The following is a 19897-nucleotide window of genomic DNA, read 5'->3' as shown; positions in this document are numbered from 1 at the left end:
TGGACAGTGTATGAGTCACCCATACCACAGACAATTGTTGCCTGACACATATACCCACAGAGAAGTCAAAGGATGTAACACAATGCACAGGTTTGTATACATAGGAAAGGTTCAGTTGTGTACTATTACAGTTGTATATGCCATGCCATATAGCTGATTATGCTTTGAAATACATACAAACAGAGTAATGCAACACTCAGATAGATCATTTATTACAGTAATCCAAAAACATCACATCTGTTGGTGTCCATGCCAAGGCCTTCAAGTAGTACAACAGGAAAGACAGACTTGGCCACAGCATAACAAGCAGTCAGCAGTATGTAATGCAGATGTATAGCCCAGCAGCCTCTAAATACACTCTGCATGCAATCCCTAGTAGGGAAAGACCTGGGGTGACACTATGGGTGGTATCTGTCACATAGTGCACAACTGAAATCATCATAATCACACTGATGGCAGTAAGCAGTAGGCCAGCAATGTTCCCAAGGTGAAATGTATGGTAATGTACATCCACATACCTTAAGGCAGCTTACTACTGGTAGCCTTCACATGTTGTAACACCCTAGGATACTTATGGTGCAAACCCCCATACACTGACTTATAGGGGCATAGCACACTGTTACATACACTGACCTCTAGACTGCAGAGGTGCACACATGTGTTGTGCAAATGAAGCCCACATATATATGGTGCATATGGTCTGTACACCATTATTTATTGACATCATACCTGATAACAAGCCAGTCAGATAACAGACTGCTGAACATGTTGTGTGTAGTAGGGGCTGTTTCTGAGGACATTACTTGGACATTCTGTGTTTGTGTGTACAGTACTGTGGTCTGTGTACGTAGGGCAGGGGTCTGCAGCCTTCACTATCCAAAGAGCCATTCCTGACCCCTCAACCACCAAACTAAATTCATTGGGAGGCACAACAGCTATCTGACTCCTAAAATGAAGACAGCAGAGCATATACAGTTTCATATATAGTTATACTAAATATAATATAACTAAGTGTATAAGAACAATACCTAACATATGTCCATAATTGTGTTCCTGTGTGGGATTGCTTGATATCTGTGTGTGTGTGTGTGTGTGTGTGTGTGTGTGTGTGTGTGTGTGTGTGTGTGTGTGTGTGTGTGTGTGTGTGTGTGTGTGTGTGTGTGTGTGTGTGTGTGTGTGTGTGTGTGTGTGTGTGTGTGTGTGTGTGTGTGTGTGTGTGTTGGTGTGTTGTGTGGTAGAGTGCCCATTAATCCTCTGAGGTACAAGGAGCCACTACAGTAGGGTTGAAGAGACACATGTGGCTCCAGAGCCGCAGGTTGCAGACCCCTGTGTTAGGATGAATGACGACTGTATGTGTATTGCACTTACAAACCATGGGCTCTGTACAGACTGTGGTAGATGCCATTGTTCTCTGTCCTGTTCTATCTGATGTTGCATGCTTCTCCAGTGTTAAGCCTGTGTATCATATGTGGCTGTAGCTGCTTTGACATTGGATGTGGGTATGCATTTTCTCACAGGTGTCTGCTAAGCTGTGCTGTGACCTGCATGTCAAGCCCGCTATAATCGCAGGTACCTGTGTATTCCCCCATACAATATGTATTCCAGTGTTATGGCAGTCTGCCTGTAGTTTGCCCACTGCTTTGTGACATGCCTAGCAGCCTACTGTAAATACCCAGTGTGCTGTTATGTCCGGGTATTTGCAAGACATACTGCTGCCAGGCCAGCATAACTGTTGTGTATTTCTGACAAAGCAGTGGTATGCTGTATGTCATTATCTTTTGGGTAGTATGTGGCCATGTGAACTCAGCACCACCAGGTATTATGTGTCTGGATAGATTGGTGTGTGTGTGTGCATACACTGTGTGGGCATATGTACCCCAGTATTGTCGTGATATACCCATGTACATGGCTAGTAACATCCACATTGGGAGGTGTGGTCCACAAGTCTCACATGAAGGGGACATGTGTACACTTCTGGACTGACCACAGATTGTCAGACTGTCCACATATATTGGTCATATCCCTGCTGTAGTCCACAGGATCATTACTGTGCTAGCAGTGAGACTGTACTATGCTGCCCCTAGGATGTCCATCCATAGGCAATGGTGCACATGTCTACAGCAGATGTGACCTCCCACACCCAACATATCTGTTAAGACACCCCTATGACAGTAGCAACAGTCTACATATATACCCGCAATACATCCATGGCATCCCCCTTGCACTACGGGGTTGAGACTATTGGTACTGAGGTAGGACTCTACTCCATGTTCTGGACATATAGTAAACATATATGTGTACACATATATCCACATATCTATGTAGATATATATATATATATATATATACACATATACATATCCACATACATATACGGACATACACATATCCATATCATCATCATCATCATCATCTTCTTTCGGCTTTTCCCGTTAGGGGTCACCACAGCAGATCACCTGTTTCCATTTCTTCCTGTCCTCTGCATCTTGCTCTGTCACACCAACTACCTGCATGTCCTCTCTCACCACATCCATAAACCTTATCTTAGGCCTTCCTCTTTTCCTGTTACCTGGTAGCTTCATCCTTAGCATCTTTTTCCCAATATACTCAGCATCCCTCCTCAGCACATCCAAACCAACATAATCATGCCTCTCTGGCTTTGTCTCCAAACCTTCCAACCTGGGCTGACCCTCTAATATACTTATTCCTAATCCTGTCCACCCTCATCACACCCAGTGCAAATCTTAACATCTTTAATTCTGCCACATCCAGCTCAAACTCCTGCCTTTTTGTCAATGCCACTGTTTCCAACCCATATAACATAGCTGGTCTAACTACCCTCTTGTAGACCTTTTCTTTCACTCTTACAGGTACTCGTCTGTCACAAATCACTCCTTACACTCTTCTCCACCCACTCCATCCTGCCTGTACTCTCTTCTTCACCTCTCTTCCACACTTACCGTTACTCTGAACTATTGACCACAAGTATTTAAACTCATCCACCTTCGCCACCTCTACTCCTTGCATCCTCACCATTCCTCTATCCTCCCTCTCATTCATACACATATATTCTGTCTTAGTCCTGCTGACCTTCATTCCTCTTCTCTCTAGAGCATATCTCCATTTCTCCAGGGTCTCCTCCACCTGTTCCCTACTCTCACTACAGATCACAATGTCATCTGCAAACATCATAGTCCACGGGGACTCCTGTCTGATCTCGTCTGTCAACCTGTCCATCACCATTGCAAATAAGAAAGGGCTCAGAGCTGATCCTTGATGTAACCCCACCTCCACCTTAAATGCATCCATCACTCACATATACATATACATATACATATACACAACAATGACTTCAACAAGTGGCTAAGCGTCTGATGTCACTACACCATTATAAACATACTGGACAAAATTAAGATAAAACCAAACACCATAATACTGGATGATTCTAACTATTCTACCGTTAACTGGGAAAACAATTCGTGTACTAACACCCTTTACCAATGGTTCCTGGAATTCATACATTCCTACCCCCTGGATCAACTAATCCATTGTCCGGTCAGGGTCTCCAATATCCTAGACCTTGTCATTACCAACATAGGAGTAAGATGCTCTACACCAGTGGTCAACCCCTCATAGGTCAGGTCTGACCATAAGGTAATCACCATTGACATCCACATCCCACCCCCACCCGCCAGTAAGGAAACCTCCATAAAAACCCTCTCCAAAGCCAACGCCATGCTACTCAAGTCAGAAGTGACAAACCTCATGACACCCATGGAGATGGGAGCTGAAAGTGCAACTAGTGAATCCTACACTAAGGCACTGTATGGCTACATCCACTCATGCATGAATTGTGCCATCCCAAATAGAACTGAGACACTGTCCTCCAAAAAAGGAAGCCAATCTTGTGCTGCACTGCCATGAACAAACTATACAACTATATATGCAGAAAAAATGATAATCCAAAAATACAAACTGCTCCCTTACCAGCCTCAGTAAGAAGCTGATATCCTTCAAAATCCGCAACAGCTTGTTACATAAATATAATTGCCATAGATTCCAAAAACAACCACAAGGCATTCTATAGCTATGTCCAGGATCTAAACAGCAATGCTCAGAACTGCTCTGAGCTACAACAGAATGGCATTAAATATACTGATTCCAAGGAGTTTGCTAATATCCGGGTAGATCGATTTAGTGCCACATTCACCCTCCTCTCACCTCCTAAAGGGCCCATCTCAGTACCAAAAGATTGCCAGATTCCAGTAATCATGGCCACACAGGTGGAAACCGCCATATCCACTGCTAGGAATACAGCATCCATGGGACCAGATGACATCCCGGGCTGTGTACTACATGAACTACAAAATAAACCTGCATCTCACCTAAGTTCCATGTTTAATCATAGCCTCACCTCAGGCTTCAATCCCACTGAGTGGTGCACAGCTACAGTTATCACACTCCACAAGGGGGAATCCACCTTGGATCCCGGGAACTACCATCCCATCAGTCTGATGAGCCTGATCTGCAAGGGCATAGAATGCATTATCATGCAACTTATAAACAAAGACATTGGCAACCAGCAAACACTGGACCCCACCCAGGTTAGGCTCGTGAAGGGACAATCTTGTCTTTTGAACCTGATTGACTACTTTGATTCAGTCTCCAGAGCTGTGGAAGAGGGTAAGGCAGTCCACACAGCCTATCTGGACTTGGCCAAGGCCTTCAACAACATCCCCCACTCTAGAAACATAGTTAAACTTATGAAGCTGGCCAAAAACAACTGCGTCATTCAATGGGTTGCTAACTGACCTACTGAAGGAACCCAGACTGTAAAAGTAGCCAAGTCCAATCCCTGCTCCAGACAAGTGACAATTGGAGTACCTCAGTGTCAGTCCTGGGACAGCTCTTGTTTGGCATCTACTTCCCTGAAGTGCAGGCCAACACTACGGAACTCTGGCTAACAAAGTATACAGATGACTGCAAACTGGGAGCCATTATTGTATCCCCAGTTGATGTGGATATTCTACAACATGGCTTTACAGACACATATGCTTGGTGCCAGAGCCATGGGCTCAAGCTTAATGCCAAGTAATGTATAGTTATCCCCTTTAGAAATACCATGTACCCATGAATTACCACATAGGTGGCAGTACACAAAACACCCAAAGTATGCTGACAAACATAGGGACACAGGTGGAAAGTGGTCTCACCTTCATTAACCACATTGCCACAACAGTAAGGAAATCCATCTATGTGGCACACCTCATCACTGAGAGATTTACATCCAGAAAAAAGGAGATAATTGTCCCACTGTACTCATCCCTCAGGCTATCTCTGCGTAACATACAAGGCTATGTCAAACCCTGGGAATGACATCTGTAATATGTGTATGTACAGTACATGTGTCTATGTGCTGTCATTACAGTAGCAAAGGGTATTGAGTGTCATGTCTGGAACACACAAGTATATGAGACATGCACAGCACTGTTATCCATGTGAATGTGGTACATGCAGGGGTAGCAACCCAGGGTATGTGCTGTCACACTGGCATGTAGTGTAACATGGTGTTACTACTGTTGACAGTGCTGTCCCAGGGAAGGGTAGAGTGCTAACATTACTACTGACAACAAGCACACCTATGGGCATAGCTGCACTCTGAGGGCTCACTGTCATGTACCTGGTGTGTGGGCTGTGTCACCGTATATATCCCCTACTGGATAATAATCAGACATGTGGAATGTAACTGTGGAGTACCCTCTGTACAGCACATGTTAGTGAGGGCTTACAACATATAGTAATGGCATACATATTGTTGTCAAACATCCATCTGTTGACACAGTCATCCTACTGGATAGCTACTTGCCAAAATGGTGTCTGTCAGTCCCTCTACAGATGTGCAGATGGCAGGTATCTAGCTAGGATATGTACAGACAATCTATGCTTGATTGACACTGACATGTCTGGCCAGCTGTGTACTACCTGTCAAATATAGGAGACAACACCCTGTATGGGCCACATGCCATGGGTACCTACACCACACTACCACAGTCAACCGAACATGCTTGGGTAGAGGTCTCCATCACAGACACTAACCATGAGTTGTAATACATGTTGCATACATGTCAACTGGATCACCTCAGTGGCCATGTGCAGAAAGCACCCACAGAATTGGCTGATGCATGTCACTCTCACCCTGCCAATCACTAATGTGGTGTCTGTCAACAGATCGCCTGCTGGCACATGGCAGGTGGCATGATACCAATGTACACACACCCCCTACACATCCAATCCCTCCATGGACAATAGCCAGGTACACAGGTATGACCACCTGCAGCAATGCACCACAGTATTGACATGTGCACATGTGCATTACTGAGGATAGCATTGTTTGTGTGTTAGTACACTTGTAGTTGGAAATTCCATGACAGCCTTCACAACCACCTCCACTCCCATTGTCATAGTCAGATGTGGCCACTGCTGTATTGGACAGGACATGTACCCTGTTACACACCTCTCCCTTAGAGCTACATGTGCCTTGCAGTACCAGCACAACAGTGTTGTACAAATGAGTCGATAGGCATGGGAAACCCATTGAGGTCTGCCAAGTGTGTGTATATGTGCATGTCTGTATATCTGTAGGATACACCATTCCAAGGCCGCATACTCCTATGACACTACACATTGCCACACAGTAGTACAGATAGTGTTGTCACTGCCCATAGGTGAGGCATCACAATGCAACACCCTACTATGCCTGTGGCATGTGCATTACATGCATATCCCTGTGGTACCACTGTTGTGATATACAATGTGTTGTATTGCCGTTGTGGGCAATGTGTGATAGTGGATATGTCAGAGTATGATAATGGGTTCCAGTGTGTACAATATCTATTGGGGATGTGGGTGCTGTGTACACTGTCATTACACCATGTTACACCCGGTATATGTCCCACTTTCTGGTGACCACTGTCACCATCAACTATACAGGTAACTGCTAGGATACAGGCCAGTTACACATGTGCTGTGTGCAGCCTACCTGTAACACATTGGACACATGGACTACTTAGTTAGCAACAATAAGCCCAGGTCTCTAAGATGTGTGTCTGCCTGTTATGTGTCTGTCAATGTGTATATGGTGGTATGACACACTATGTATTCTCCATATACAAACATTAAATCCCCCATTACCATATGGTACATGTCTGTGGATGTTCTGCATGTAACATGTAACCTGGTACACACCTCACCCTAAACAAGGTGTGGTGTGTGCATTGAAAGCCACACAGTTCAGTAGCACTACATACCTAGGTAGGGGTCTAGTCACAGTGTTGCCAAGTAAGGATGTGTGTGTATGTGGATGGGTTGACATAAGGGTGCAGGTTATACATGTCCCAGCAAGTTACCTGTCAATGTGGCACAGGCAATAACTGTTATACAAACCTATGACATGTGTGCAACTGTACACCAGATATATCACGGTCATGGTGTCACCACAGTGCCATAACCCTTGTGGAATATGGCTGCAGACCATCCTCCTGCTGACACATGTACACCTACAACACAAATGGATAACATTATGGAGATCACAATCAATCAGTGTTACTAACAGCTGAAATGCATCATAGCTTCATGGCTACACTACTTGACATATATGCATTATACATTACCCCTGACAACATCTTACACTGCAGTACATTGCAGCACTCTATTACAGTCACCGTGTGCATCGGAAACATATTAGCCTGTCCCTGCATTGATGATTAGATGTGGCACAGGTATCATCATATGCACAGGGTGTGTTGCTGGTTTGCCAGAGGCTGAGGGTGGTCCATACATTTGTCACCTTGTGTGTGGGTGAGGGGTTTAGTTCTTTGATTGGAGCATGATGATGTGATGTGTGTCGGTATGGGGTTGCCTAGGTGTGTTTGCATGTGTGGGTATGCATGCACACAGTTCTGCCATGTGGCTGCCCTATACAGGTGTTGTTGGACAGCTGCAGACCATACCTGGCAGGGTGTGCAGTTCACCGCCTCTGGCCACGGACTTGCTGATTGTGCCTGCCAGGAGGTCCATGGGCACTTGCAGGTACAGACCTTGAGGTGCTACTCTCCCCTGATGATGACAGATGTCCGCTGGAACCATGTCCCACCTGGGACTGGCCAGGGCCATGTGCACGAGGCCTGCTGTGGTGTGGTGTGGACAGCACCCCCAGTGGTGTGCTGGGGCTGGTACTGCCACTAGAGGAGCGGCTTGAAATCTTAGCACATCCACATTGACTGCCAGCTGCTGGTGTTTCTGGCCTACATCCACGCGGCCATCGCACCACTCCCACCATGTGTTCAAGCATGGGCATACAGTGGTCGAGGAGGCCCACCATCTCACCCCACCATCTATCCATGACCTCGGTCTGTTCACAGCAGGAAGTTCACGGATGTTGTCACTTACAGATGAGAAAGCAGCCCTCTGCAGCCTCAAGCCCTGTCTGGTGTACATTTCCATACATGCCTGTGCCTCCATGACAGCCTGAAAAATGCTCCTGGTGGTACCAGTTGTGGCGCCTCTGCCAGGGGCATGATGGCCAGTGGCCGTCCCACGAGCACCACTGTACATCTGCCAATGTGGTGCCCTGCTGGACATCCAGCTATGCTGACTGTGACCTGACACAGCTGGCATGGACACAACACTTTCCTGGTCACCGGCACCAACTGCCAATTGTCCCTCTGCTATAGCCACTTGTGATGTAACTGTGTGCAGGCTTGGGGTGGCTAGGAGGGTAATGACAAATGATGGTGCAGTGTCGGCCTCTGACATCCCCACCTGTGCATCAAAAGTACCATCACCATCATCACTGGTGTCTGTACAGACACCAACCTCAGATTGCATGCAGGAGGGACCCTGACCCACCTCACCACCTGTGGGGGAAACAAACACACACTTTAAGACCTGTACAGCAATGCATAACTGTGTGCGGGCTTGGGGTGGCTAGGAGGGTAATGACAAATGATGGTGCAGTGTTGGCCTCTGACAACCCCACCTGTGCCTCAACAGTACCATCACCATCATCACTGGTGTCTGTACAGACATCAACCTCAGATTGCATGCAGGAGAGACCCTGACCCACTTCGCCACCTGTGGGGGAAACAAACACACACTTTAAGACCTGTACAGCAATGCATAACAGTACACATATTTACACCCACACACACACCCACACACACCCACACACACCCACACACACACACACACACACACACACACACACACACACACACACACACACACACACACACTCATACACCCACACACACTGACAGTCCACCTTACTACTTCCTTGTCCCTGGGTTTACAGTTAGTCCCACATTCAGTTACATATGTTCCCCATCCTGCATGGCACTTGCTAACATACACTCATTAATACTAACCATTAACATATCATTCCTCTCCATGCCTACATTTGTGGTCACAACACATGACCTGTTACACTATCACCTCCCTGACTTGAGTGAAGTATGTTGCACATGGCCTCACTGCTGTCATACAGTGTTACCCTGTGTATGTCCAGTCATGGTGTACATGGCCCCTATATGGTTGGGGCTGCTACATTCACTACATATTTCATACACCGGAGTCTCATACTACAGTCTAGCTCAGTCCATGCCACATCTGCTGCACAATCAACCTATCATGTGGACAACAGTAATATCTGGATACACTCACTTGTGTGCTCTGGTAATTCCCCATTGCATTAGAAGTGCTGTATATGTGGGTAGCCGGTTATCTATCTGCTGCTGGCAATATGATGTGTATAGCTGGTGTGTACTTTCCCTTCCAATGCATGTTCCATGTTACAGACCTTGTTATGCTATTAGCTGTCCTGTGTTCACATATCAGACAGGTTGTCCTAGTGTCTCGTGTCACTCCATGTACATGTATGGCACAATCCCAAGGAGAAGTACTGCCATGTGATCAACCCCACAATCACCTGTGCATACATGGACACCCACACAAACAGACACACATGTACACACACATCTGACATGCATCGACCAAACTCCACTCCACCAGATTGCACTTACAGACACAATCAGCACATACCCACCCCCCCACACACACACCTACATGTGAGATTGCACAACTTTTGTACACACAGTCCTCCCATTACCCTTCTGTCAGCATGCATTACATATGGTACTCAACAGCATGCAGTGCAACTATAGTGACATCATGCTAGCGCCAGTATACTTGTGTGTGATGCATGGGCTGTGTTGGTAGGTGATGGTCCTTCCCCTTGATAACACTGCACTCATGTACAAAGTGTTACTGTGGACCTGTTCTGCACCCTGTCTTGTACTGTGCACCATACCTCACAGGTCTACAAACCATTGCTGCATGTGTAGCACTGTGTCAGTTATGTCAGCTCCAATGCTCACAGCCCCTATGTGTTAGAGCAACTCATACCTGGGATGATATGTGAACAGATGTCATTTGGGAATGCCTGATGTCTGCTTTACAGATCACAACATCAGCGGTGCATGTATGACCAATACAAGACTATTACACTGACAACCGCCAGACCTTACCATGGCTATGGGGGGTGCCCTACACATGTCCACAACTCTTCATGGTTGCAAGGTCTACTCATGTGCAGATCCTTTGGAGTGCACACACTGCTGTCACTATTGCTGTAGAGTCAGGGTTATGTCTGCCACAGTTACTTAACCTGATTGCGTGAAGATACAGCCATTCTTAGCATACATAGGATCTCTGCTGCAGTGCACTGCTGTGTCATGATGACACACCCTCCCCACCTCCAGCCTTTTTGCAGATGCTTGACAACTATGGCCTGCACATGTGTCTGTTTGCAGTGTCCCAAGAATGGGACACTATGTGCAACAGCCTACTACCAGCTAATTATGGGGACCACAACACTATGTTATGACATAGAGTTGATCTGTAACAGTTGCTATTGTAATACAGGTATATTTACAGTTGTAGCACCATATGAGGGTGTTGTTTCACACATTTCTCTACTGTAAGCCGTGTGTCATGCCATACTTCTCATCCCTGCGGACACATTTCACAATGACAGGATGTTAGTTATCTTGCATGTGTCTGATGTACCCTTCTGATATTCCATCAAAGTCTCCACTGTGATGCAGTGCATTTCACAGCAACAAAATGTTAATGTGTACAGCATGCAGTATGGGTAGGTGTGTTAGATGTGTGCATGGAATATCTCATAGCTATTACATGCCCCGTGTATTGTCAAGCATGAACATGAACCATACTCACCGGCTACAGGCTGCTGCCTTGGTGGTATCCTGGAGGGACCTACATAAGAGTGTGAGAAAGTTGATGTCAGTGGCCACAGCCTTGGCATTCATAAAGGGTGAGTGCAGCATTATGGTACATGAACAGTAGAGGTCCACAATACTACAGCTTATGAACAACTGTTTATTACTACTACACAGCAACAGACTATGTATATGACATCTCAGATATGCATGATCTACCTGTACAAATGTGGATGCATACACAAGAGTGGTCTGCTGATGTGCCCTGGGGCCTTACCTGCACGCTCCTCAGCCGGTGTGTCGGTGGCACCCACCTCCACAATACTCTCTGCCAGTTGTTGGTTCTGCAGGTGGGCAGGTGCCACAAGGCTGCTGAGAAGCTCCTCCACATGGGTGAGGGGTGGATGGATGGCATGCCCCCCCTGTTATGAGGTGGTCCCCCCATACGGCAACTGCACACTGACATACATGGCGAAGCAGTTCAGAGCAATGATGCCGGACCTGCTCATAGCTGCGGTTCTGCAGGCCAACATTATTGACCCTGTGGACTAGATCATTCCACAGAGCGGTCCTCTCCTGCTGATCACGGGCTATCTGGCCAAAAAGCAGTTGGTAGTGCTGTATCATGTGTTCAACAATTACATCAGTTTCTGCGGCACTGAATGGTGGCAGTCTGGTGTGAGCCATAGACATAAAGATGGAAACAGGTCTGAGCAACTCATACAGCAGGGTTACCATAGTTCTTAATACACATCGCTGTCTCCCCCCACCATATCAGCTACAACAAACCGTTCACACAATGCAAGTGGTATGTCGACAGCTTACCTACCATTGGGACATATGTTGTATTGTACCACACTTTTTGCTATGTGTTTGTACCACGCTTTGTGCTATGTATTTGTAGCCATGTTCTCTGTGGGGACACTATCTTTGCTGGCCTGTTACAGACTATTTCACCTGCATGCCATTGTCACTGCCACTATATATATATATATATATATATATATATATATATATATATATATGTACATATATGTGTAGATATTTTATTTTATTTATTTATTTATTTAACATTTGTTGACCGGGAAAGTCCAACTAGGTTCCACAGATCCTGTTTTCAGTGGAGGCCCTGGGAGAAAGCATGTCTTTAGAATGTGGGAGGAAACCGGAGTACCCAGAGGAAACCCATGCGAACGCAGGGAGAACATGCAAACTCCACACAGAAGGCACCCCAGCCGAGAATCAAACCAGAGAACCTCTTGCTGTCAGGTGACAGCATTAACCGCTGCACCACTGCGCCACCCAAATCTTTATATCAAAGATATATCTTTTGGGTTGTCTATATACCTATATCTATATGAGTGTTTGCATACAGACATCTGGTCCACATTCTGTAACTCTTTTTCATTCACAGCTGCACTGTTCTGCCTTGCTGCAACACAGACAGTTGTCAGATGTGAACAAAGACTAACATTAGGGTGGTATATATGGTGAGAGATTGCTGGTAAGCCTATTATACACATATAGCATTTGTGCATGCTACATTACACATTAACATGACTGTCCTGCAAGTGGTGTGCTCTGACACCCATGTGTCTATCATGATGGCAGTACTTCCACTACCAGCTATTGCCTACACTAACATACCTAACATAGATATTATGGCTTACATCTTTGTCATTCATTGCTAATCTGCACAGTTGGCAAGTATGTCCCACTGCCTACAGGGACAGACAGTATTGTCCAGAGCAATTGTTCAGCAGAGCATCATTACAGGAACAACTACAGATGGCACATATAAATCATTCCACATCATATATCCTATTATTCTATACCACATACTACATTCAATTAAATACATATATGTTTTACATACCTGTAAAATTTTTTTCTGACAGCTGTGACAGCTTTTTGTTGTTTATGGTATTTTTTTGTTGTTGTTGTTGCCTGTGTGTGTGTGTTTCTCTCTCTCTCTTTCACACTCTCTGTTCCTCTCTCTCTCTCTCTGTCTCTTTCTCTCCACTAGAGTGATTGAGCTGGTTTGAATGGATTGCAGCATGGCTTTTGTAGGTGATGCACATGATCAGGTTATGGGCTCTGCACCAATCAATGTGCAACAGTTTCTAATTGCATGCAGCCTGCTGTGTAGTACTTCGGATAACCACTGTCATGGCAACCCAGTACTATAAACTACAGACTTATGTGGGCGTTGTCCCTTAACCTTTCCAGTATGGAGGACATCCTTCCTGTATGTGGGCAGCAGTGTTACAGACAGCAGGTTGCAATACCTCTTACAGCAGGACTTGCAGACACAGGCTAACTACAAATTTGCACAAGGTTCCAGACCTACAGACAGAGTGAGTAGTGTTGTTATGTACATTGTATATTTCTGGTCTTGCAGTGTTTGTGTGTACATAGTAGTTTAGGATGGAATGCAGTCTGTCTGCATATCTCTCAACTGTGGGCCTATCCACATGATGGCCAGTGGATTGTCTGTTTGGTTTTGTCTGTGCACCACACAGGTCTTGCCCTAGATATATCACTGGCAGTCTGTCTGGTGCGTGCTATCAGTACATGGCTACATCCATTTGTGTTTCTGATGTCTTATTCCTGCATAAGGGTATGTTGCAACAAATCCTGTAACACCAGCAATTTCCAGGGTGTGTAACAGCAATATTTCAAATATGGCCCTGTGTTCCTGCCTCTGTCCTTCACAAATATGGCAGGCTTTGTCCTGCTGTGATACAGTTAGAGGTTGTTAGGTAATGGCCTATCGTTATTTACTGCTAGAATTCCTGCTATCATCCCAGTCATATTGTGGACTCCCACAAAATTTGTTGGTCAGGGCCCATACATGTGACAGATACATTGACATTACCACAACTAATACATTTCCCTCTAGGGCTTGACTACAGGATGTCATTGAAGGCTGCTGAACTACATTTGTAATTGTTGATTGTTACTTATCTTGAAGGCAAATCCTTTGTCTATTGCTGTACTAATTGAAGGCCTTGGCCTGGACAGCATATTATGTTATATATCCACATTTCTTGCATCTACTGTTTTGTGTGGACCTTGCATTCATCACTGATTACATATTTCAGAATTTATGTGCTGTAAGTAATGGCATACATTATTGTATAGTACACAAATAAAGGTTTTCTGTGTATGCATACCTGTGTGTGGTTTCATGTCCTTTGAATTTTGCGTGGGTATATGTTTAATGTAAGTATTCTCATTTGTGGGAATGGTTGCCACACTACACATTTCACAGGTGCCAGTTACAGGGCTTGTGGCTGAGGGATATACTTTGTACCCCGTACTTCCACACTACTTCTACATATGTATAGCTACTAATACCTTTTGTCTGTGCATATGTGTATGTATGTATATATATATATATATATATATATATATATATATATATATATATATATATATATATCTATATATATACCTGAATATATTTGTCAATGTATAGCTGTGTGTGCATATCTGCACCATTGTAATGTGTACTCCTTCCACTTTGTACATTCCCTATGGTAGAATAACTTTTCTGCATGATATGTTACAGATATTGCCCTGACATTTTTCAGGTGATTTGGATTACTGTTAAAGCATTGTAGCTGTGTTGTGGAGGGTCCTGAAGTCAAGAACTGCATGTGCTAGATATTAGATTGCACAGCATATCTGTTAGGGCTGTGGAGGGGGGGTAACATAGCAGTAATTACCAGGTATCCCTCATTTGAGCCCCCACCTTTATTAACAGTGCTTATGGTCTGTTATGTTGTAGTGAGTGTTTCAGGATTTTGTTCCCATGTGGAAATGCTATACACATTTCTATCTGTATATATATATATATATATATATATATATATATATATATATATATATATATATATATATAATTATATATGTAAAACCCCTATATATATATATATATATATATATATATATATATATATATATATATATATATATATATATATATATATATATATATATATATATATATATATATATACATATGAACATATTTATCTATCTATATACAGTTGATGTTATATGATTATTTGTGAGTTTTATATATATATAGCTGTCTGTCTACATTTACAGATATTTATCTGTCCATATGTCCATGCATGTTCGGCTCATAAATTTGGCCTGTACAGCATTCTCTTGGCAATTGACATGGATGATCTCAGGATTGAAGTCAGTAACTAGTGCCGACACTTTTGTGTTTCAGACTTCATCTCCTTCAAAATATGTGTTTTAATACATATAACTGTTTAACTATCAACTTTCTAAGAGCAGTATTTGACATATATCCCTATTTGTACCCACATTTTTGCACACTTTGTCCAGAATTCTTGCATTAAGAGGTTGTGTGGTATGATATTACTACATTTCCTGTACTGTTGAATGATTGTGCTGGATATGTTCATGAAAACATCAGTGTTATGTATATCTGCATGGTTTAATGGTAAATCACTTTGTGTATGGTGCACAGGATCCTGGGTTCAAGACTTGCAGGGGGCTGTTTATTTTGTTCCTGGGCAGAACAAGGGACATTGGATACAGAGTGATTAAGGCACTTTAAAGCAGTTGTAAGTGGGTTTGCATGGGTTTGCGTGGAGCTAAGCACTGCTAACTTCCAGTTACAGTGTCTTACACTCAGTTTGCTTCTATAGTGCTTAACCAGTGTAGGCATAGCTTACCCCCATGTAAACAGGCTTAAACTCACTTACTGCTGCTTATAAGTGCTTACTCCAGTTTACCCCATGTTAATTTCTTTAAAAGAAAAGAAAAAGGGGTTGATAGGACGGTGGTGAAAAAAGGGGCACAAAGATGGAAAGACAGTAAAGAAAATAGCCAGGGATGTGCAGGAAGCGCGTAGGGAAGGTCCATAGCTGCCCATTTCTTCTACAGCAACAGCTATGCATATACACTGAATTTGGAGGTAGATTTGGACATTCAAACCCCTGGGTGGGGGTGAGGACAACAATAATAAGTTGTGATGCCAATTAGACCGGATTACATGTGTCAGTGGACACATGTGCGAAATGAACAGCTATGTATGGGGTGAGATTTTTTTGTGGGAACAGATTGCCCTTATTTTCTTTTTCAGGTTAGAGTCGGATGTTGGGGAGGGGTAGTAGGTATATTTGGGGAGGTAGGTTGGGTAAGTTAACAGACAAGACAAACAAGATGCATACAGGGGCAGTATATACATGTGGGGGGTATACACCTTGGACAGGGAGGAGTGTTTGGAAGTCATAAGCCCATGAGCCCCCAAATGGTAACAGTGAGGTCCCCACCCATGGGCAGTCACCACTGCACCTTCACGGCCCCAAAGTTGGCTGTGCTGGGGGCTGGGTAGGAAGGGCAGTCTCACCCTCTAATTGTACCACGCAGCCCTCAAGCTGGCATAGCTGGTCTGAAAAATCCCTTTTGAGCTCCCTACACACCACGGCCCGGACCTGACAGTGGGTGACAGGTACCTCTCCGCCCCCGCTCCCAGGGGGGGGGGGCGAGCCCCATCCCCTGTGGCGGTTCCACCCAACGGTGATGCAGGCCCAACAGTGAAGGAGGTCCCAGGCTGGGCCCCAGACATGCTGGTGCCTGGTGCCATGGCCAGCTGAGGTGGGACAGGTGGGTCCACCGAGACCAGCCTTCCCATATGAGCTATGGTGTTGCAGTTTTAAGAATTATATCAGTTCGTCATAGTCAACAGCATTCAGGATTAGTTATAACAGCATGCATAGGTATTCCCATTAACCCAAGACACCAGTTTACAACAGTTGCAGATCAAGCAGAACACATGCATATATGGGACAACAGTGGCCATTACAACAGCATGCAGGTTTCATTGATGGCAACAGGCCACCAATATGGGAGTATTTTAACATGGCACATACATAGAACCAAATGTGAATATTTATAAACCAATAGGACATATGTCCCAGCAAAAGTTTGGAGTGTACACATACCCATTGAGGTGTGTTATAAGGTTATTGTTGCACATATGGAGGGGGTGAGAGAGAGAGAGAGGTTAATTACCAACTAATATATCCCTGTAGTTTTCACAACTTTTTTAGTCACTGCAGTGATCTGTCCCTTATATGTATTATTACACTACCCAATGTCCTTACTTTGTACAATGGTATGTTTGTAGATTAGTATATGCTTGGACTGTGTCTTATGTATAGTCTACACCTCTTACCTGTTATACCTGTTGAAAATTTCTTTGTTAACACTACCTGACAATTTCAACACCTACTCCCAGATTCCATGCTTGTAAACAAGTATATACGTGACCTGTGTTGTACCTACAGTCTACACCTCTTACCTGTTATACCTGTTGAGATAATCATTGTTAACACTACCTGACAATCTCTACACATACCCCCAGATTCCATGCTTGTAGGCAGGTATATATGTGATCTGTGTTGTACCTACAGTCTACACCTCTTACCTGTTATAGCTGTGGAGAAAAACTTTGTTAACACTACCTGACAAATACTACACATACTCCAAGATTCCATGTTGATGTTATACACATACCTAACAATCCGTTATTGCACGCACTCTGGTCAAGGCTTGACAGGATGCAGGTGTTAATGTGACATATTTTGGAATAGCTGTCATATACTTTGGGTGAGAAGCTACAATGACAGGTTTGTTTCCATATACATTCTCTTTTTTTGTTAAGGTATGACTATCCCTTATATGTCAGTATAAGCTGCCTACATTTCTTGGATCATCACACTGATTTGTCAGGGGAACAGGTTACCAGGCAGCAGATTTGGGCCATTTATCTAGACATGCTGGACAGATCAGAACAGCTGAGGGATATGACTATGCATACAGCTTACTACCTGAACATTCTGCCACAGTCTGTACAGTTGTTGGGTCTAATTATGCATACAGCTTTCTATCTGAACATTCTCGCAAAATCTGTACAGTTGTGGGGTATGATTATACATACAACTTACTACCACTCCCGGGATTAGAACCCCTGCTGTGTGTGATAAAATGATTACTGCTGTCATCACAGTACACTGTGCTATCAGGGAGTTGGTGTAAAGCATTCCAGTGGTTTCTGTCTAAATCTCCCTCAGTTGTTCTATATGACTGACCTCTTGGGACTTCCAACATTGTTATACTGACCATCCTACACATTTTACCTGCATTCAACAGTGTGGGTAACACTGCTTAATACAACAGTACTATTTATAGAATGTAACACTACAACAACATATCTAAGCAAGATGTACACAAGCACTCCAGGGGTTATACTTTATTCACAAGATATTACACCTTTATTTCCATGCAACCTGTATGACAGTCTTCCTGCTATATTGTCTGGTTTATTCAGTACATCCCATACACAATACATTTTTATACTGGTACAACACTTTCCAGAGCTGTTAAATTTATTCGTTATGACAGTACATGCAGGAATATTACTAACCTGCCTCGCGATGCAGCCTTTGCAGCCTAGCAGCATGGGCTTGCCTGTTCACAGCTCGCTCATCTGCAGCTGTCAGAGAAATACAGTGATATTTAGCCTTTACCTATCCATAGCATACACAAGCTAGGCAATCATTATCTATGTAGTAGAATGGGTACTTAGTGCTGTGGCATCAGCCATCTGCCTTGCTTCTTGGATCCACTGGTCCAAGAGATCACCCCTTCACCGCTCCAGGTTAGCATGGTGATGCCTGACCTACTCACCAGTCCGGGGGATACCAGTGGCACTGGTGAAGTCACGGGCGAGACTGTCCCAGGCCTCCAGTTTATACTGAGACCCCTGCTACTAGCCCTGCAGTAGTCTCTCCTCATGGTGTTTTACCAGGAGCCATACCATGAATCTGGACTCCTGGGTGCCCCAGCGCTGCACTCTAAATCGAGTGCTTTCCCCAACTCCAGCCATTCTGCCTACAGTAGGGAGCTGCAACCTGTTATGAGAATTATTGGCACCTGTGGGGTTTAAATATGCCCGATTTCCCGCACTTTCCCATGATTGGATGGTTTTGAAAAGGCTAAGCTATAGGCACACCTGCTTAACAAATGTTGGCATTGCTTAAAGGGGCATACCACTGGGCAGATTGAGTTAGCCAGCCTACACATTGCTTACCTTAACTAAGCTGAGCTGTGCAATGCTTAGCATTGCTTAATATTTCATTTGCATTATATTTTCCTTTTGGCATTGCTGTATTATTCGTTACATGTTATATATGTGTCTGGTATCCGTGATTTATGTGTACATACACTGTATGGGGTCCTGGGGACTTCCTCACTTTATTACTATGACACCTCACATCTGGCCTTCCTGCAGTACTCCAGTTCACATATTTATGTTATGTAGCAGGTTATACAACAGCACACTGCACATAGATTCCTTTTACATATTCAGTTTGAGTTTCCTATGGTGAGGATTTGTTTGTTGAAACCTCATTCTTATGTACTGCTATGATGGCTTAGTGGTTAACTACTGTGACTGTAGTGTACAGGGTCTTGGGTTCAACCCTTGCATAGGCTGTTTATTTTGTTGCTGGACAGAACATGGGCCATTGGATACAGAGTGGTTAAAGCAC

This window comes from Protopterus annectens, chromosome 2.part1 (genome assembly GCF_019279795.1).
Source record: "Protopterus annectens isolate FY-2018-M chromosome 2.part1, PAN1.0, whole genome shotgun sequence".
NCBI lineage: Eukaryota > Metazoa > Chordata > Ceratodontiformes > Protopteridae > Protopterus > Protopterus annectens.
This window is presented reverse-complemented; position numbering follows the sequence as displayed.